The sequence below is a fragment of the Trichosurus vulpecula genome, chromosome 1 (assembly GCF_011100635.1).
Source record: "Trichosurus vulpecula isolate mTriVul1 chromosome 1, mTriVul1.pri, whole genome shotgun sequence".
Lineage (NCBI taxonomy): Eukaryota > Metazoa > Chordata > Mammalia > Diprotodontia > Phalangeridae > Trichosurus > Trichosurus vulpecula.
In genome coordinates this window covers 420,205,489-420,213,355 of record NC_050573.1, presented here as the reverse complement: position 1 = coordinate 420,213,355, position 7,867 = coordinate 420,205,489, and the positions used below count along the sequence as shown (strand labels likewise).

At 40.7% G+C, this 7,867-nt stretch overlaps 1 non-coding gene across 1 annotated transcript; it reads right to left on the bottom strand.

Moving 5' to 3' along the window:
• Window positions 1-4,680: 4,680 nt before the first annotated feature.
• On the bottom strand, window positions 4,681-4,800 carry LOC118835092. The gene has a single exon (XR_005009442.1). It is a non-coding gene; the product is annotated as a small nucleolar RNA SNORA17 (small nucleolar RNA).
• Window positions 4,801-7,867: the final 3,067 nt, after the last annotated feature.

The window sequence follows — 7,867 nt, the reverse complement described above, 5'->3', positions numbered from 1 at the left end:
TTAGACTGCTTTCCAGTTCTGCTGTTTGTTAAGAGAGAATAGGATGCAGGACGAGTACATTTTGATCATGGGAAAGAGTGAAGAGAAAGGTCTGGATGAGGAGAGGCTAAGCATAGATGTGATCACTATAAGAGGGCAATGGGATGGGATGGGATGGGATGGGAAGAAGTGTCCAGATGGTTCCAAATCAAATCTTTTTATAGCCTCTAGCAATCTCAGTTTTAATAGTTCATACTAATTTCTCACCATGCTTGAAGATGCATATGGTTTCTATTGGGATGGTACCCAGGATTTGCACAATGGGGCCATTGTCCTAGGGCCTGTGCTTGGAGAAGGAATGTCACAGGCAAGCTAGCTTTAAACTTAAAAGGAGATAGGGAACATCTGCTGACTTAAATAAAATGAGTATCGATACTGTAAAAATCAATCACTATAAAATACAGTGAGAATCTTATAGTTCTCCTACTGTTCCCTTAGACAGATGGGTGTCTTTCAGTGATGAGTTCTCCCTACAACCCTGTGTTTGTCAGGAAAAGTCATCTAATATCTCTGGTCCTCAGTTTCCACCTCTGTAAAATTAAGGAGCTAGACCTAATTATCCTCAAAATTATTTTCATCATAATATTAATACACTTGATTTATAATACTGTAAATATCAATGTAACCCACATAAACAAAAGCTCTTTGGGGATCGTCAATAATTTTTAAGAGGGTAAAGGGGTCCTGAGACCAAAAGGTTTGAGAACAGCCGCTCTAGCTCCTCATTCCATCTCCTGATTCTTTGCCTTACCAGTGACTGTGCACTGGGCCTAGAATGTGCTCTCTCCCTGATTTGGCCTCGAGGCTTTTCTGACTTCCTCAAAATTCAGCTCAAATGATATCTTTGCTAGGCAGCCTTTCCTGGTCTCACAAGCTGCCAGTACTTTTCCTTCTCAGATTACCCTTCATCTTCTCTGTCTATAGCTCACTTTACCCACTTATTTACCTCTTGTCTAGCCCACAGAATGTAAGTTCCTTGAATACTGGGATTGTTTTTGCCTTTCCTTCTATCCCTAGGTTATGAACTTAATAAATGCTTGTTGACGGACTGACTAATTGACTTCAAGGTGAACTCAGGGTCACAGTGACCATCTCGGGGTGGTATAGAGAAGTTGCCAGAGAGCTTTTAATAAGGAAATCAGATTAGAATGGCCTTGACCCTTGAGTATCATTTTTATTAGGATGATGAAGGAAATATAAATAACAGGAATAATAGGAATTAATGGGAGTTGGATCAGGGGATCTGAAGAAGTGAAAGTAAATCTGCTTAGTGGTATGTGATTCAGCTAGTTGACAAATGTCCAAGTGACCACTTTGAAGATGAATTGCTTCCATCTCCTCTTAACTGATCTCTCTGGTCAGGGTTAACTTATGGGTAGTACTGAACTCATTGAAATTGAGTCCACAGACCAGGATCAGGACTCAGATACGAAAATTATTGGGAACCACACATCAGTCTACTCAATATAAGAAAGAATTCAATGATTTAATTCAACAAATTTATTAAGTCTACTATTTGCCAGGTACAGTGCAAGGTAGGACTATATAGACCAAAAAATCCTTGCCCTCAAGAAGCTTAGCATAGTGCCCAGCACATAGTAGATGTGACTTACTGTCTTGGGCATGTATATGGGGGTGGACAGGAACAATGGGTACACAGATAAATATGTACACAAATAAATGCAATAGAATTGAGGTGAGGGGCATTGATAGCTGGGGGTGTGGTGGGGATGGCACTTTCCGTAAGCCTTGGAGAAAGCTAGCTAGTTAATTATCTTGTCTTAAATAAAAATGAAATCAGCTTCCTGATTCAGCAGTGAATTCCTCTTCATCTGAAGTGTTCAAGAAGAGGAAGGATGACAACTTCTTAAGGCAGCTGTGGACACTGGATGACCACTTGTCAAGGAAGACATATCTTGTTCAGGCATGGGTTGAATTAGTTGGTCTCTGAAATACTATCTACTTTTAAGATTACTTGATTTCTTGCCTAAGGACATCTTTATACATTTTTATAAAATTTTAATTAATTTTATCATGCTGCTTCCAGACCTCTAATACCTAAGAAGAATCAGGTTAAAAGGAGGATTGTTTTATTTGTACAGAATAATTATATATATATATAATGCATATATATATATGTGTGTGTGTGTGTGTGTGTATGTGTGCGCGCGCATACATATACATACATATATACATACGTACGTATATTTTATACACACACAAGTAGGTACATATACACACCTATTTGTGATTAATAATGGCCATCTCTAGGGAGGGGATGAGGATGGAAGAAAAAAATTTGCATAACTTTATTATATATTTAAATAAAAGAGTAGATTTTCATTTTTATGTGAATCATCTTTTTATTATACTGTGCTATGCAAATGCTTGTTTTATGCCATAAATTAAAAATAAAAGCATTTTTAAAAGGAGAAAAAAAAGAAAGGAGGAATTGGCTATGAGTGACTGGAGATATGAAAAGGGCAAAAATACCTGTGTAGTTTCACCAAGCTACATTTCCCTAGGATGAGGGTTCTTAATTGATATTTTTTTTAAAAAAATTGAAAACTGTTTTTTAATTTAATAATACTATATATTTTATATCATCCATTCAAAAACATTCTGAGGAGGGGATCCAGAGTCTTCATTAGACTACCAAAGAGGCCCATAATACTCAAAAGGTTAAAAACTTGTGCTGTAGTGGGGGGAAGGCCCCACAGCATCCCAAGGCCTTCAGAATGAATATCTATTGCCCTGAGCTGCCTCACCTCGGATGTCTGGGTTGAAATATTTTGCCCACATGTGATTTGTATCCCTTCTGTCTCTATGAGAGTCAGTAAGGCTACTTTGGGATCTGCTCACAACTTGTTGTTTACTTTTCCTTATCCTTACTCATTCTGACTCACCTATATGTTCTCTGCAGAAGGAGAAACTTGGTTTTGCTCCATGTGGCTTGGCTGAAATGCCCTCTTCGGCTTTCCTTGTTTGCTCTTCTTGGCAAAGCAGAAAGAAAACAGTAAAGGCAGTGGTTTGTGTGTATGTAGGTGTCCAGTACGTGACTACCCTTTTCCAATCAGGAGGTTTCTTTGGCAAGCAGCCTGACTCTGCCCAAATCTCTCTGACCCCCACAGCTGGTATAAAAGGTAATTTGCATTAAGTTACTTAAGATTATCTATTAACCACCCTGGAAAGCTCCTACCTCCTTCTGTACCTGATTCCTGGCAGAGCCATATCTGTTTTCCAGAACATATGTTTTAAAACACTTTTAAACAGAATAGTTTTGAAATGCTGGTTTCCTCAAAGACCCCTAAAACATGACCCTTTTGTAGAAGTTAAAGGATTTCATGACTAGGTTTAACACACACAAAAAAAAATCCATCAAAACCTAGGGGCTTGCCCAATTCAATTTTGTATGAATAATAGCATCTACTGATAACAATGTTCTAATAACCAGATCCCGTGTTCTACTCACCAAAACCTGATCTCTAAGTCATACTGTACATATCAGTGTCATTTGGAGAACCGCAGAAATAATGCTGCTACCCTCGTATCTGGAAAACAGTTTTACTTCCAACATGCTTGTGTATATGTTGTGAGTATAACTGGGAGAAAGTCAATGTAATCCTCCTGACCAGCTTGAGCTACATAGAGTACTCTCTGTGCAGAAACTGGGAGCTGGGACCTTTCCAGTTCTGCATGCACTGTTTTAGGAACTGGGCCCCTTCTGGTAACACATTTGCCCTGTCCCTTTCTTACAGGCAATGTGTGCTGGCCTAATGCTGAAAGACTTGGCACTTTATAATGAGACAAAAATCCCTTGGGCCCCATGGGGAGGGACAACAGCATGGGGAGGTTGCTTCGCCCTAGGGGACGGACCATTAAAGCGGAAAGAGTCACTCACTTAGGAGACCTTAAAAGGAATAATGACCACTGGTGTTCTTTCGGTCTCTCTCCAGAAGCTGTAGCATGCAGCCCTGCAACCTCAACCCCCCCCTCCCCACTCTCCCTCTCTCCTCTTGCTTTCTCTCTTTCTCCCTCCCTCCCCACCTCTCTCCCTCTTCCCTTTCCTCCTCCCTCTTCCATTCCCTCCCACACTCCCTCTCCTTCTCCCTCTCTCTTTTCCTTCTCTCCCTCTCTGTGTCTTTCCCTCCCTCCCACTCCTCTCTCTTACCTCCCTCCTTATGGGGAGGGGAGGGCATTTCCTTCTTCCCATCCCAACTATGGCCACCCCTCATATATGGCTGTGGGTCCATACACAGCCTTAAAGAGCCTGAGCCTGGGTTGCCTTTTCTGCTTGTGTTTCTTTCCTTCCTCACTCAGGGACTTGGTGGCCTTGTTACCTACATTTGAGGAACTAGGCAAGAGCCATATCAAAGCCTTACTGAAATTTCCCTGGAATTTTACATTGAGATGTGAGCAGAGAAGCAAAGGGAGTTAGCACCCAGGACCAGCTCCTGGTCCACATGAGCCATTGCGGTGCAGGGAGCAGGATGGGGCCGTTCAGATACTCTTTATCTGACTCTTTCTCACCCTATTTGATACTGGAGTGGTTTGCCAGTTCCTTCTCCAACTCATTTCACAGATGAGGAAACTGAGGCAAACAGGGCTAAGTGACTTGCCCAGGATCACACAGCTTGTAAGTGTCTGAGGCCAGATTGAACTCAGGAAAACTCATCTTCCCGACTCCAGGCCTGGCCTCTATCCACTGTGTCATCTTGCTGCCCCATACACATATGGGCAACTACAAATCTTGAGAACACTATTGAAAATTAACCCTCTCTGACTTTTACTCTTCAAGCTCTTCGTGAAGAATACGCTGTCATCCCTTTCCAAGCGAGGCCAACCAAAGGTGTCACGAGGGAGATTTTGTCTTTTCTCTTCCCCCTTCAGTGCTGGAGACCCCAGGAGCAGCGCAAAGACAATGTAGAGACCTTCACAATGGAGTGTGTGAATGCTCATTGCCTGTTGGCTGAGGTCCGGGTCAGCTTGAGGGCAGACCTCTTCACCTCCATTCCCTGCCTTCTGAGGGGCAGAGAAAACTTTGCAGTGAAATTCTAGAAGGTCAGAAGCAATGCAGAGAGTGAAATATTTCAAAATGAAATATGGGAGATTCTTTAGTATTTGACACATATGAATTTTCTTCTCAAATGATTTTGAAGCCTGCCACTAATTCTCTCTTTTCCATCACTAAATGGTAACCTCATAGGGATGGCATTTTTCCTTACTGGAAGAGAATGGCCAAGGTCACATTCCAGTGCAGAATGCTTGTCTTCCAAAGCATACCATTCTCAGAGAGAGAGATAAATAATGAGTTAATGTTTGAAGACAAGACTAATTCGGTCAACAGCAAGCAGCCCACCACACCACTTACTGTTGGCCTAGCTTTGTTTAAGAGGGAAAAGCCAGTTTAGAATCACTAAAGGAGCAACTGCCTAATAGAATTTAAGCCGGCCTCCTGTAGCCTCTGTTTGTCATGGTTATATGCCTATAGAATACATGTTTATTTTGTGACATGCACAGTGATTTATCTAACCTATGAAAACTCAACAATGCAGAGTTGTGTGAAATGGTAGACAAGGAAAGGAAAGGAAGGCCATAGCCTGGGGGCTCATTCTAGTTGTTCCAGTAAAATTTATACCCCGGAATCATAAATGCAAGTCGGAGGGGACATTAAAGGACATCTTATTCCACTTCGTTGCCACCCCCATGTAGGAATTCTGTCTACAGATCCCTGGCAGATGTGTATCCAGACTCTCCTTGAATATATCTAACAACACGGAGTCTCGTTACCCCTTAAGGCAGACTGTTATATTATCAGGTAGTTCTAATTACAAGTGTAATGTGAACAAACCACATTACACAAGGAAACTCTATCTTATATAAAACCCAAATCTGTCTCTTTTAGTCCTAGTCTTGCCCTCTGGCACAATACAGAATAAGTCTTCGCCCTCTTGCACATGACAACCCTTTAAATATTTGAAGACAGCTATCACATCCCTCTGCCCCTTCCCCCAAGCCTCCCTTCCTTCAGGGTAAAGCATCCTTGTAAAAATATTGAATTCTATTTTGGGGGCTGTCAGAAAAGAGACCTTTAGGCACTTTGTGATTAGGTACAAAATCAGAGGAGAGGGAGGAAAAGAGGCTCATATATTTTTCTTTTTTAATGCATCTGAATCCCTAAGAGCATGATAATCTTTTGACAGCTGTTCAGAAACATCTTAATGTGTCATCCTTACCATCAGAATTCAGGGTGAGAAAGTTTTCAAATTGCTTTGCTTGGGCAAAAACAGTTGCATGATACTATAAATATTTTTTCCCTTGAGAAATTATTTCCTTCCTACTCCTCTCCTGAAAATGGACTGTGTAACCTGGATTCCAGGAAATTATAAAATCAATGTTATTTGGAAGATGATAGCTTCACCAAGTTTCAGAAAGGGAAGGAATCTCTATTCAACTATTCTATTTTAGCCCATACCTGAACAGAAATGTCTTCTACAACACTGTAACAAATGGTCATTATTTACAAGTTCAGTCTCCTCTTGAAAGATCTCCAGTAATGGGAACTCTATCATTTTGGTGGAGAAAAGGTTTTGTTTTTGTTTTTAACACAAGGCCTAAATCTGTCTCTCTGAAAAGCTACCTGTTGCAAAGCCAAGCAAAACAAGTCTAATTCTTCTCCACGATCTTTCAGATACTTGGGTATTTTGAACTAGATGTCCTGTAGGCATCTGATGCTCAGTACATCCAAAACAGAACTCATTATCTCCCTCCACCCTGATCCCACCCATTTCTGAATTTCTCTTCTGCTATCAAGGGCATTGTCATCATTCTAGTCCCATAACTTCAGTGTCATTCTTTCCTACACACTCGCTCTCGCCACATATCCCAATCAGTCATCAAATCTTGTTTCTATTTCCACAACATCCCTCCTCTACATCCCCTTTTTTACCTCACATAGCTTGTAATCTAGGTCTCCATCACTTGCCTGGACTATGGCAATAACCTCCTATGTAGTGTGATTTGGAAGGGTCTAGTCGTTTAACCATTTCCAAATCTCTCACTGTAAATCGTCTAGCCCAAACTGTCTCCTTGTCCACAGAGATGCTATCAGGCTTTTGTGAAATGCCTTGTTAAATTCAGGTCCATTATGTCTGTGGCCTTTGCATGATCATCCCGTCCTACCTACCATGTCAAAAGAGGAAAGGAGTTCTATATATCATGAACTCTTCTTGATGAACCCATGCTTACTCTTAGAGGTTACCACTTGGTTTCTAAATTCTAACAAACCATATATTTAATTCTATATTTTCCCCAGAAATAAAAGAAAATCTCATTGACCTGTAATTTATAGAATCTACTTTTTTCCGTTTTAAAAATTTAGGAAAATATCTCATGGCTCCAAACCTATATTATTTCTCCTATTTTCTCTGATTTTTCAAAGGTCAAAAGTAGTGGATAAGCAATTCCATTCACTAGTCTTTTTGGTACTCTGGGATCTTTTGTGACTTGAAATCATAGAGAGTAGCTAGGTCTTCTATCACCATCTCCTTATTTACTCTTGTTTTAAATTCCCTGTTAACTATTTCTGTTCTATGCTTCCTAGTCTGAAAACTACTCTACTTGGCTGTTAAGACAGAAACAAAATAACAGCTGAGTATTCTTCCTTCTATCTACCTGCAAGCAGCCATTCTATCATTCTTTTATCATCTTCTTGCTCCCAACATATTTTCAAAAGCGTTTTTTCTTGTTTGTCCCGATCGCTGTTAGCCTCAGCTTCTTCTGAGTTACAGTGCTCCTGCCACCAAGATTAAAGATCTAAGCGACCCTT